The 14,445-nt window shown below is 44.6% G+C and overlaps 1 protein-coding gene across 9 annotated transcripts in view; it reads left to right on the plus strand.

The window, feature by feature from the left end:
- The window catches only part of TRIO (trio Rho guanine nucleotide exchange factor), a 322,942-nt gene that overhangs the window by 71,786 nt on the left and 236,711 nt on the right, over positions 1–14,445 (plus strand). The gene's annotated exons all lie outside the window — the stretch shown is intronic.

A 14,445-nucleotide genomic window follows, 5' to 3' on the forward strand; every position in this document is an offset into this window, starting at 1 on the left:
GTTTGCACATGGGGACATGCTAGGTGTGTGCACATGGGGACATGCTAGGTGTGTGCACATGGGGACATGCTAGGTGTGTGCACATGGGGACATGCTAGGTGTGTGCACATGGGGACATGCTAGGTGTGTGCACATGGGGACATGCTAGGTGTGTGCACATGGGGACATGCTAGGTGTGTGCACATGGGGACATGCTAGGTGTTTGCACATGGGGACATGCTAGGTGTTTGCACATGGGGACATGCTAGGTGTTTGCACATGGGGACATGCTAGGTGTTTGCACATGGGGACATGCTAGGTGTTTGCACATGGGGACATGCTAGGTGTTTGCACATGGGGACATGCTAGGTGTTTGCACATGGGGACATGCTAGGTGTTTGCACATGGGGACATGCTAGGTGTTTGCACATGGGGACATGCTAGGTGTTTGCACATGGGGACATGCTAGGTGTTTGCACACGGGGACATGCTAGGTGTTTGCACACGGGGACATGCTAGGTGTTTGCACACGGGGACATGCTAGGTGTTTGCACACGGGGACATGCTAGGTGTTTGCACACGGGGACATGCTAGGTGTTTGCACACGGGGACATGCTAGGTGTTTGCACACGGGGACATGCTAGGTGTTTGCACACGGGGACATGCTAGGTGTTTGCACACGGGGACATGCTAGGTGTTTGCACACGGGGACATGCTAGGTGTTTGCACACGGGGACATGCTAGGTGTTTGCACACGGGGACATGCTAGGTGTTTGCACATGGGGACATGCTAGGTGTTTGCACATGGGGACATGCTAGGTGTGTGCACATGGGGACATGCTAGGTGTGTGCACATGGGGACATGCTAGGTGTGTGCACATGGGGACATGCTAGGTGTTTGCACATGGGGACATGCTAGGTGTTTGCACATGGGGACATGCTAGGTGTTTGCACATGGGGACATGCTAGGTGTTTGCACATGGGGACATGCTAGGTGTTTGCACATGGGGACATGCTAGGTGTTTGCACATGGGGACATGCTAGGTGTTTGCACATGGGGACATGCTAGGTGTGTGCACATGGGGACATGCTAGGTGTGTGCACATGGGGACATGCTAGGTGTGTGCACATGGGGACATGCTAGGTGTGTGCACATGGGGACATGCTAGGTGTGTGCACATGGGGACATGCTAGGTGTGTGCACATGGGGACATGCTAGGTGTGTGCACATGGGGACATGCTAGGTGTGTGCACATGGGGGCATGCTAGGTGTGTGCACATGGGGGCATGCTAGGTGTGTGCACATGGGGGCATGCTAGGTGTGTGCACATGGGGGCATGGCAGGTGTGTTTACATGCTAAGGCCAATGGAGAGCAACAACCTTAATTTTATATGTCTCTAATCCAGTTCCATCAGACTTCTTTCTTTGAAGCTTTCATTGGTATGTAGGCTGCATTTCCAAATACTAAGTGGGCAAGCACAGATAATGGGAATCTGATGATTACAGGTTGAGCATGCTGAGAAATAACCTGCATGAAGAATGCCGATACAGATCCACTGTTCATGGAAATAAATGGTTACTCCTACCGAATACACCTGTTACAATAAAAATGGCTAGTATTTGTGGTGTATTTTCTAAAAGTCCAATTTTATGTTATTTACTGTGACTGCTACTGGTCTCTGAAATGTTATGTCTTGCCTTTTGGGATAACAGTAGCAGAAAAGAAAGGCAGGGAACTTTCCCCAACATGGCCACAGACCACATTAAAAATAGTTTCAAACACATCCTTGCTTCAGAGAAACTCGAACATGGCCATAGACAACATTGACCACTTAATGACAAGCAGACTTATAAAAACGTCCTGCTAGAGCCTCTTAACGGCTCCAGGACATTTTTATAAGTAAAACAGTGATGCTGCCACTGTGCGCGCGTGCACGCGCTCGTGCGTTCCCGTGAGCGTGCACGTGAAATTAGTGAAAAACATCCGTAGCAAAAATACACCTTTATTTCCAAATATAATATTGTCACCATACTTTGTACTAGGGACATAATTAAAATATTTTGATAACCAGGACAAATGGGCAGATAAAATATGTGGGGTTTATGTACGGTAGCAGTGTTTATATTAACCACTTCCCGACCGCCGTATGTACAATTGGCGGCCGGGAAGTGCACCCCGCAAGGACCGCCGTATTGACAAATGGCGGCGGTCCTTGTAGGGGCATGGGCGGAGCGATCGCGTCATCCGTGACGCGATCCTCCGCCTCCGCCTGGCGCCGCTCACCCGCCGCAACATCCCGCCGGCCATACGGAAGCGCCGGCGGGATGTTAACCCGACGATCGCCGCATACAAAGTGTATAATACACTTTGTAATGTTTACAAAGTGTATTATACAGGCTGCCTCCTGCCCTGGTGGTCCCAGTGTCCGAGGGACCACCAGGGCAGGCTGCAGCCACCCTAGTCTGCACAAAGCACACTGATTTTGTACCCCCCCTGCCCCAGATCGCCCACAGCACCCATCAGACCCCCCCCCTGCCCACACCCCAGACCCCTGTTTGCACCCAATCACCCCCCTAATCACCCATCAATCACTCCCTGTCACTATCTGTCAACGCTATTTTTTTTTTTATCCCCCCCCCCTGCTCCCTGCCCCCTCCTGATCACCCCCCACCCCTCAGATTCTCCCCAGACCCCCCCCCCCTGTTTACTGTATGCATCTATCCCCCTGATCACCTGTCAATCACCTGTCAATCACCTGTCAATCACCTGTCAATCACCCATCAATCACCCCCTGTCACTGCCACCCATCAATCAGCCCCTAACCTGCCCCTTGCGGGCAATCTGATCACCCCCCCACACCAATAGATCGCCCGCAGATCCGACATCAGATCACCTCCTAAATCCATTGTTTACATCTATTCTCTCCTCTAAACACCCACTAATTACCCATCAATCACCCATCAATCACCCCCTATCACCACCTGTCACTTTTACCTATCAGATCAGACCCTAATCTGCCCCTTGCGGGCACCCAATCACCCGCCCACACGCTCAGATTGCCCTCTGACCCCCCCTTATCAATTCACCAGTGCATTAATTACATCTGTTCTTCCCTGTAATAACCCACTGATCACCTGTCAATCACCTGCCAATCACCTATCACCCATCAATCACCCCCTGTCACCCCCTCCCATCAATCAGCCCCTAACCTGCCCCTTGCGGGCAATCTGATCACCCACCCACAACATTAGATCGCCCGCAAACCCGCCGTCAGATTACCTCCCAAATGTATCGTTTACATCTGTTATCTTCTCTAAACACCCACTAATTACCCATCAATCACCCATCAATCACCCCCCTATCACCACCTGTCACTGTTACCTATCAGATCAGACCCTAATCTGCCCCTTGCGGGAACCCAATCACCCGCCCACACGCTCAGATTGCCCTCAGACCCCCCCCCCCCCTTATCAATTCGCCAGTGCATTAATTACATCTGTCCTTCCCTGTAATAACCCACTGATCACCTGTCAATAACCTGCCAATCACCTATCACCCATCAATCACCCCCTGTCACTGCCACCCAACAATCAGCCCCTAACCTGCCCCTTGCGGGCAATCTGATCACCCACCCACACAAATAGATCGCCCGCAGATCCGACATCAGATCACCACCCAAGCGCAGCGTTTACATCTATTCTCTCCTCTAAACACCCACTAATTACCCATCAATCACCCCCTATCACCACCTGTCACTGTTACCCATCAGATCAGACCCTAATCTGCCCCTTGCGGGCTCCCAATCACCCGCCTACACGCTCAGATTGCCCTCAGACCCCCCCTTATCAATTCGCCAGTGCAATATTTACATCTGTCCTTCCCTGTAATAACCCACTGATCACCTGTCAATCACCTGCCAATCACCTATCACCCATCAATCACCCCCTGTCACTGCCACCCATCAATCACCCCCTGTCACTGCCACCCATCAATCACCCGCTGTCACTGCCACCCATCAATCAGCCCCTAACCTGCCCCTTGCGGGCAATCTGATCACCCACACCAATAGATCGCCCGCAGATCCGACATCAGATCACCACCCAAGCGCAGTGTTTCCATCTATTCTCTACCCTAAACACCCACTAATTACCCATCAATCACCCCCTGTCACTGCTACCTATCAGATTAGACCCCTATCTGCCCCTAGGGCACTCAATCACCCGCCCACACCCTCAGAATGCCCTCAGACCCCAGCCCTGATCACCTCGCCAGTGCATTGCTTGCATCTATTCCCCCCTCTAATCACACCTTGAGACACCCATCAATCGCCTCCTGTCACCCCCTAGCACACCTACCCATCAGATCAGGCCCCAATTTGCCCCGTGTGGGCTCCTGATCACTCGGCCAAACCCTCAGATCCCCCTCAGACCCCCTTCCGATCTCCTCCCCAGTGCATTGATTGCATCTATTTTCCCCTCTAACCACCCCCTGAGACACCCATCAATCACCTCCTGTCACCCCCCTAGCACTCCTATCCATCAGATCAGGCCCAATACAACCTGTCATCTAAAAGGCCACCCTGCTTATGACCGGTTCCATAAAATTCGCCCCCTCATAGACCACCTGACATCAAAATTTGCAGATGCTTATACCCCTGAACAGTCATTTTGAGACATTTGGTTTCCAGACTACTCACGGTTTTGGGCCTGTAAAATGCCAGGGCGGTATAGGAACCCCACAAGTGACCCCATTTTAGAAAAAAAGACACCCCAAGGTATTTTGTTAGGTGTATGACGAGTTCATAGAAGATTTTATTTTTTGTTAAAAGTTAGCGGAAATTAATTTTTATTGGTTTTTTTTCACAAAGTGTCATTTTTCACTAACTTGTGACAAAAAATAAAATCTTCTATGAACTCGCCATACACCTAACAGAATACCTTGGGGTGTCTTCTTTCTAAAATGGGGTCACTTGTGGGGTTCCTATACTGCCCTGGCATTTTAGGGCCCCTAAACCGCGAGGAGTAGTCTACAAAACAAATGCTTCAAAATGATCTGTGAATAGGACGTTGGGCCCCTTAGCGCACCTAGGCTGCAAAAAAGTGTCACACATGTGGTACCGCCGTACTCAGGAAAAGTAGTATAATGTGTTTTGGGGTGTATTTTTACACATACCCATGCTGGGTGGGAGAAATTTCTATGTAAATGGACAATTGTGTGTAAAAAAATCAAACAATTGTCATTTACAGAGATATTTCTCCCACTTAGCATGGGTATGTGTAAAAATACACCCCAAAACGCATTATACTACTTCTCCTGAGTACGGCGGTACCACATGTGTGGCACTTTTTTACACCCTAAGTACGCTAAGGGGCCCAAAGTCCAATGAGTACCTTTAGGATTTCACAGGTCATTTTGCGACATTTGGTTTCAAGACTACTCCTCACGGTTTAGGGCCCCTAAAATGCCAGGGCAGTATAGGAACCCCACAAATGACCCCATTCTAGAAAGAAGACACCCAAAGGTATTCCGTACGGAGTATGGTGAGTTCATAGAAGATTTTATTTTTTGTCACAAGTTAGCGGAAAATGACACTTTGTGAAAAAAAACTATTAAAATCAATGTCCGCTAACTTGTGACAAAAAAATAAAAACTTCTATGAACTCACCATACTCCTAACGGAATACCTTGTGGTGTCTTCTTTCTAAAATGGGGTCATTAGTGGGGTTCCTATACTGCCCTGGCATTTTAGGGGCCCTAAACCGCGAGGAGTAGTCTTGAAACAAAAATGACCTGTGAAAACCTAAAGTTACTCATTGGACTTTGGGCCCCTTAGTGCAGTTAGGGTGCAAAAAAGTGCCACACATGTGGTATCGCCGTACTCGGGAGAAGTAGTATAATGTGTTTTGGGGTGTATTTTTACACATACCCATGCTGGGTGGGAGAAATACCTCTGTAAATGACAATCTTTTGATTTTTTTACACACAATTGTCCATTTACAGAGGTATTTCTCCCACCCAGCATGGGTATGTGTAAAAATACACCCCAAAACACATTGTACTACTTCTCCCGAGTATGGCGATACCACATGTGTGGCACTTTTTTGCACCCTAACTGCGCTAAAGGGCCCAAAGTCCAATGAGTACCTTTAGGATTTCACAGGTCATTTTGAGAAATTTCGTTTCAAGACTACTCCTCACGGTTTAGGGCCCCTAAAATGCTAGGGCAGTATAGGAACCCCACAAATGACCCCATTTTAGAAAGAAGACACCCCAAGGTATTCCGTTAGTAGTATGGCGAGTTCATAGAAGATTTTATTTTTTGTCACAAGTTAGCGGAAATTGATTTTAACTGTGTTTTTTCACAAAGTGTCTTTTTCCGCTAACTTTTGACAAAAAATAAAATCTTCTATGAACTCACCATACTCCTAACGGAATACCTTGGGGTGTCTTCTTTCTAAAATGGGGTCATTTGTGGGGTTCCTATACTGCCCTGGCATTTTAGGGGCCCTAAACCGTGAGGTGTAGTCTTGAAACGAAATTTCTCAAAATGACCTGTGAAATCCTAAAGGTACTCATTGGATTTTGGGCCCTTTAGCGCAGTTAGGGTGCAAAAAAGTGCCACACATGTGGTATCGCCGTACTCAGGAGAAGTAGTATAATGTGTTTTGTGGTGTATTTTTACACATACCCATGCTGAGTGGGAGAAAGATCTCTGTAAATGGACAATTGTGTGTTATAAAAATTAACAAATTGTCATTTACAGAGATATTTCTCCCACCCAGCATGGGTATGTGTAAAAATACACCCCAAAACACATTATACTACTTCTCCTGAGTATGGCAATCCCACATGTGTGGCACTTTTTTGCAGCCTAACTGCGCTAAGGGGTCCAAAGTCCAATGAGCACCTTTAGGCTTTACAGGGGTGCTTACAATTTAGCACCCACCAAAATGTCAGGACAGTAAACACACCCCACAAATGACCCCATTTTGGAAAGTAGACCCTTCAAGGTATTCAGAGAGGGGCATGGTGAGTCCGTGGCAGATTTCATTTTTTTTTGTCGCAAGTTAGAAGAAATGGAAACTTTTTTTTTTTTTTTTTTTCTCACAAAGTGTCATTTTCCGCTTACTTGTGACAAAAAATAATATCTTCTATGAACTCACTATGCCTCTCAGTGAATACTTTGGGATGTCTTCTTTCCAAAATGGGGTCATTTGGGGGGTATTTATACTATCCTGGAATTCTAGCCCCTCATGAAACATGACAGGGGGTCAGAAAAGTCATAGATGCTTGAAAATGGGAAAATTCACTTTTTGCACCATAGTTTGTAAACGCTATAACTTTTACCCAAACCAATAAATATACACTGAATGGGTTTTTTTTTATCCAAAACATGTTTGTCCACATTTTTCGCGCTGCATGTATACAGAAATTTTACTTTATTTGAAAAATGTCAGCACAGAAAGTTAAAAAAATCATTTTTTTGCCAAAATTCATGTCTTTTTTGATGAATATAATAAAAAGTAAAAATCGCAGGAGCAATCAAATAGTACCAAAAGAAAGCTTTATTAGTGACAAGAAAAGGAGCCAAAATTCATTTAGGTGGTAGGTTGTATGAGCGAGCAATAAACCGTGAAAGCTGCAGTGGTCTGAATGGAAAAAAAGTGGCCGGTCCTTAAGGGGTAGAAAGCCCTAGGTCCTCAAGTGGTTAAAACTATAGGGGATTAAATTGGAGAAAGTGTATTTTTTCAATTTTTCCTTGTTTTTCCCTTTAAAATGCACAGAAAATAAACTAATTACTGAAAACCAATATCAACCCCAAAAAGCCTAATTGGTGGTGAAAAAACAAGATATAGATCATTTCATTGTAATTACTAGTGATTACGCTATTGGCAAATGAAAGGGATGAGCACTGAAAGGTGAAAATCGATCTTGTCCGTTAGGGTAAAAAACGCTTTGAGGTGAAGTGGTTAAAAACAGGTTCAAACACATCCTTGCTTCAGAGAAACTCTGTTTTTGTTCTCTGTTTCTCTATTGAGCTTTCCCCTTATTTTCTGTCCTTTTTATACCAGTGAGATGAGCAGGAAGTATTCAAAATACTCACTGTGAACACAGAGAGGACTAAAAATCCACCTATAGAAGAATGTACTAAATTATTAATTATGGGACAGAGAGTGAACGAGCTTGCAGAAAGAGCCCAGTGACAATGTTGAACTTGCAGTTTTGACCTTTCCTTCATGCATTTTTATGACCACTTATGACAAGGAGAAGTCCCTCTGACAGGTGGCCACGCACTAGGTGCTACATAATAACCAGCCCTGTTAAAGGTGGTTCCATTGGCACTGCTGACAGTAGTGTGAAACATGGGTGTGCACTTATGAAGCACTTTTCAAATTTCAGTGTGTGACCATGCATGAGGGGGATACATTGCCATTAAATATCAGCACAATGCCATACGTACTGAGCACCAGTGAAGTGAGACAGGACACAGTGACTTGGGGAAGGTGTTTTGAGCAGGATAAGATGCATGGTTGATGGTGGGTGGTATAAGCAAAATGGCCATAGGGGCTACTCAGGTGGATCAGGTCTTTTAGGAGCCGCTACTGGCAGGCATCTCGTAGACGCCAATTATTATTATTTATTGTACTTATAATGCCAACATATTACGCTGCGATGAACAACAGATTAATAGGGAGACAGACAGCAAGGTGCAAGATCATGCAATGGACTTGAAGTCTTAGAGACCACATAATTCAAGTCCAAGTCAGTTCTCAGAAAGGGTATCTGAGGTGCATGGTAGGGTGTGGGTGTCTGTGCACCCTCTGGGGAAAAAAACACAGGAGACAGGGACGGGATCCCAATAGTGTAATATGTCAAAAAAATTGAATATAGAGAATGGAAACAAAACTACTCACAAAGGTGGGTTGCAGTGGGGCAACCGACCACAGGAAGCAGGTGGAGACAATAAACCCAACTCCACTCGGGGTGACCCCTAGGGATCTAGATGCGGTCGCTCTCCTTGGAAAAAGAAGGGAGACAGATTTCTACCGTGGTTACCCATGTGTGTTCTGTCTTAACCCCTCAGACCATAAGGTATGGAATGCACAATTGATTGAAAGAGGCGCCCTGGTGGTTTATAAAAGCACTTAAAAACAGTTTAAAATCGACAAAATATTTTGAGGTGGCTTACCTCAAAGAACCAAAAATCCTTGATGAAACAAAAGATTTAAGTTAGATACACTAGGGGGAGGACCCTGCCAGGGACTTACAATTTAAAGGGATGGGGTAAGGGGACACTAAGTATGGGCTGTATAATAGGTGCCAAGCAGAGCAAGTTATGACATTGCTTTGGGGGGTGTTGGGTGGTAGTAGGCGATCTTGAAGTGATGTGTTTTGAGGGAGTGTTGAAGGATCGGGTAAGTCTGATTAGTGGTGGAAGAGAGTTCCAGAGAGTGGGGGCAGCTCTGGAGTCCTGCAGTCTCATATGGGGTATGGAGATGGGACAGTCTGGTGCAGGTCTTTGGTCAATGTTAATTATAGGCAATCTGGAGCCCTGCCGGTCGTTTGGGCTCCCGATGCGAGTAGTAGCCAACAGGCTACTTCATAAAATGTAATGATAGTTTTGGTGCCTGAAAGTAATTAGGGGTTAGGCTCCTTAAAGGATACCCAAAATGACATGTGACATGATGAGATAGACATAGGTATGTACAGTGCCTAGCACAAAAATAAATATGCTGTGTTCCTTTTTTTCTTTCTCTGCCTGAAAGAGTTAAATATCAGGTATGTAAGTGGCTGACTCAGTCCTGACTCAGACAGGAAGTGTCTGCAGTGTGACTCACTGATAAGATATTCCCCTTTTTATCGCTTTCTTGCTCTCACAAGCAATTTTCTGCTAGGAAAGTGTTTTATGGTTGGAATTTCTTATCAGTGAGAGTCACACTGTAGTCACTTCCTGTCTGAGTCAGGACTGAGTCAGCCACTTATATACCTGATATTTAACTTTTTCAGACAGAGAAAGAAAAAAAGGAACACAGCATAGTGTGTGCTAAACACTGTACATACACATGTCTATCTTATCATGTCACATGTCACTTCGGGTATCCTTTAAGGGGGTGTTACGGTTAGGCATTAGGTGTGTGTGGGGGTTAATCTTAGACCCCCTGGTGGTGGTGCCTGCTAAGCTTAGTTTCCTCCGGGGAGTTGTTTAAGGTTAGGATAGCTGCCAGGTAAGTCGATAAATCACTTATCCTGGTGTCCAACTGAAGTGGTGCTGCCGCAATACTTGCGTCGCTCAGGGGGGATCTGCAACAGGCAGCCATGATAGGTAACTGAAACGGGCCAATCAGCATAAGATTTAGAGCTGCACAAAAATAAGGCGGAAGATTCGTTGAAAGCTGCAGAAAGATCTGCTTGACACAGGCACAGAGTCTGTGTGAGAATGTGCACATTCTTTATGACAGGTGAAGAAAGAGCAGCTGAGGCTTGACTGGCTTGCTTCTGGCATACTGAGGGGACACACAAGCACACAAGCAGTATGGGGAGCAAAAAAGCAGGCTTTGCTGGTGAGGATGTCTTTTTTAAACTATGCCTGTTGCTAAATGCATGTACAGTGTAGATATGTTGGGAATGAGGCTGTCTGTAACACTGGAGGGTTTTCATTTGGGTTTGTCACACAGCACAACTGTTTGGTTGTAAATGCAATTACATCATGTTGAATGATGATACTGGTAGTCCACGTCTTACGAATGACCCGCCAATACAAACTGCATGGATTCTGTGGGAACAAGTAAAACAAATTTTTTTTTTTCAAATTTGTAGGGGTTTTTTTTGTATTTTTTTTTTTAAACCTATTTTCTATGATCCATGTAGTTGTTTTATGGCATACCATGCAGAATATCTAAAGGGTTCAATGACAAAGGCTAAGACTTGTAGTTTTTGAGCAAATTGATTTTGAAAAATGGCTTTTAAACTTGTATAAGCAGGTACAGGGGCAGAGGTGACAAGGGGGGCACAGAGGAGGTAAAGGGGACAGAGTTGGTACAGTGTTCCAAGTTAAGAACAGATTCAGGTTAAGAACGAACCTACAGTCCCTATCTAGTTTGTTAATCGGGGACTACCTGTACTAGCGACAGATCAGTGTTGCTTATTAATATAGAGAAAAAAGATACCAGAGTGCACGGCATATATAATAAGAATAATAATATAAGGCAAATGTGCATATCTAGAGTGTATGCTAGATTCAGAACCAAAGAAAAAAGATCTCACACAACGCACCATCTTTGCCAAAAGTATAAAGTAGTATAATTTTATTGACCCATCATAGTAAATATAAAAACCACATAAGACAACACCATAGAATGATCTTGGGTTTTGAATGGTCGGTGACATATTTGCATAGGACTGTTATTTATTTTGAAATGGTCGGGTCTCCTCCCCTGCCCCTTACCCCATTTTGTGGGATGAGATCGAGTTTGTATTTACCGGTACTCATTATAGACCCTGCTGCTTGCATCCACATTCGCCAGCATATATTCTTATTTATAACTTTTGCAGCCACCCTACCCTTATTAATGGGGTGTTTTTATTTTTTGTTTGTCTTCCCTATCCTGTACATTCTATGGTGGTGTGGTATGTGGTTTTTATATTTACTATGATGGATTGATAAAATTATACTACTTTATACTTTTGGCAAAGATGGTGCGTTGTGTGAGATCTTTTTTCTTTGGTTTTGAATGTTGCTTATTAATATGTTAGCATTTTCATCTGGTGATGAAGCAAATGGAAAGAAAATGTTTTTAGACAGTTCAGCACTGAGGGATTGCCATGTGATACATGGGTCTTGGGGCCTTTTTCCTCTAGCAAGCACAATCGTACTGCGTTTGCCATCTCGTAAGCTGTTTTTTCCACTATTTGAGATTGTGGTGTGCAGCTGTCTGGAACAAAATGCGATCGCATTGACAATCGCACAGGCCGTTAATTGCACGTGGGCAAAAGTCGAAACGCACTAATGGAAAACTAGCACCGCGATTTACATGTAAGTCGTGTTGCTCTTGCGGTCAGTAAAACTGCTGCGATCCGCTTTTAGAAGCGGATCGCAGTTAATGGCAAAAAAACTGTACAGTGCTTTTGAAGTGTAGATGTACATAACAGTGTTTGAGGTGGCAGACTTCCTGTAACTGGAAGTTGCTGTATCATCCAGTAAGAAGTCATGGTTTTGTCTTATTTTTACTGTGTAGTTGCAAAGGATTTGAGAAAATGCATACAGTATTTTATATCTTGGGTGGAAGGAAGTGTAAGATGATTATTTTCTGTTTACTTTAGAGCAATCCCTTTTTGTAGCCCGATCAGTCTCTGTAAGCATTCAGATTGTCCTCTTGTCAGCTGTCACAGTGTGGCCTGCCAGTCACTGTTAGCTGCTACAGGTGGTCTCAAACTCAGCATGGTTATTACAGACTAGAAACCTAGGGACACATTATGGGGGGCTCAACAAAGCTGGGACATGCTTGGCTAAAACTTAAAGAGAAACTCCAACCTAGAATTGAACTTTATCCCAATCAGTAGCTGATGCCCCCTTTTACATGAGAAATATAATGCTTTTCACAAACAGACCATCAGGGGGCGCTGTATGACTGATTTTGTGCTGAAACTCCTCCCACAAGAAGCTCTGGGACCGCGGTACTCTGGGCAAACTGCCACAATGTAACAATGTTCACAGACAGGAAGTAGCTCTTTACAGCTGTCTCTAACAGCCAAAACAGCTAGGAGCATCTACATAACCTGCCCACAGTAAAAATGTCACCATGTAATAAATGTCAGAATGTAAATTGGGGAGAGGAAAGATTTTACAATGAGCAAACACTGACTAAATCATTTATACATAATTATGGTAAAAAATGAAGCACTTTTTTTTACTACAATATTTTCACTGGAGTTCCTCTTTAAAGGCTGGTGGAGGTCTGAGGGCAATGGGACCTATTTACAATGAAGAAAGATTGGACAGCTGGGGAATACTTTGAAAATGCTAGAAATTTGTAGTAAAATATGAACAGCACAGAAAAAATTCCTCACTCAACTAAGGGAACTTTGGTACACTAGATATGTTACACTTGACATCATCCATTACTGACCACCAAGACACGGTTTTTATTCCACAGAGCTAAAGGTAGCCGTACACAGTGCATTTTTTCCCAGATAGACATTCGATTATACATACCTAAATTGAAGTGGATTTAAATATTTAAAATCAATATTTTGTTCTATAAACCATGGCTTCAGTTCAATATTAAAGGGACTCCGAGCAGTGCAGAAACTATGGAAAGATGCATATCATTTTAATGCTCTCTTTCCAACGATATATAATGCACCGCCCTACGCCTTTTAGTTTTCGGTATTTTCGCAATTGAAATTGCTGTGGCCGCGATTTCGATTGCAAAAATAGAGAAAACTAAAAGGCGTAGGGCGACGATTTAGGTGTCACCAGAAAGAGGAGAAAGAGAGCTTTAAAATGATATCCAACTTTCCATAGTTACATTGTGTTACACCGGGCGACTTTTTCTGCTGAATGGAGCTGCTGACTTTGAGAAAAAGTCTGTTGTAAAATCATTGATCGTTCTATTGACCGTTACATGGCACAGATGACAAAAACAAAATTGATAATTGAATATTGTATGGCAAGCTTAAAGGATAGCTGTAGCCCCAAATGGGTACAACTTTAACTTAGTATAATTATAGAAAAAAATCTGTAACTTAGTATAATTATAAAAACTTATACTTGCCTCAGGAGGGAGACTCCTCTGTATCCTAATTAGGCTTCTGTGTCCTCTTTCACACCCCGATCCAGTGCAGAGAACTGCTAAACAATCATCAACAATAATACAGTGGTTTGCCTGCGCAGATGCCCTAGCGGCTGTCCACTCGGGCTGAGCCCGTTTGCATCGCATCTCCGCAGTAGAGCGGACCAGAATGGGCTCTGCTATTTCCACCTGCGCCCTAGCAAACAGCCGCTAGTGTGCCTGTGTAGGTAGGCCTCTATATTATTGTCAGAAAGCTGCTACTACGCATGCGTGCAGCAGCAACCACCGCTAACAAACTGACTTTTTGGGGGTCACAGCGCTGAATTGCCTCTGCTGAGGAGGATGGGAGAAGCCTCTTTAGAATCCAGAGGCTTCTTCCTCCTATAGTAAGTACCCTCTAGGGACACTTTTTTTCACTTCAGGTACACTTTAATAGAGGTAAGCCTCTGGATAATCCAGAGGTTTCCCCGTAGTCGTCCATCATGCTGTTCCAGCGCTGCATCGGCTTGTGCCTGCACAATTGCACGGACGTGATTGGACAGTTGGCACAGTGTGGCAGTGCTTCAAGGATCTCAGCGCCGGAATGGCCTTATGGCGGAGGATCCAGAGGCTTCCCTCTGCCAAGGTAAATATCTAACTTTTTTTTAACAATCCTCAAAGGTTTGCTTTGA

Source organism: Hyperolius riggenbachi, chromosome 5, assembly GCF_040937935.1.
Source record: "Hyperolius riggenbachi isolate aHypRig1 chromosome 5, aHypRig1.pri, whole genome shotgun sequence".
Lineage (NCBI taxonomy): Eukaryota > Metazoa > Chordata > Amphibia > Anura > Hyperoliidae > Hyperolius > Hyperolius riggenbachi.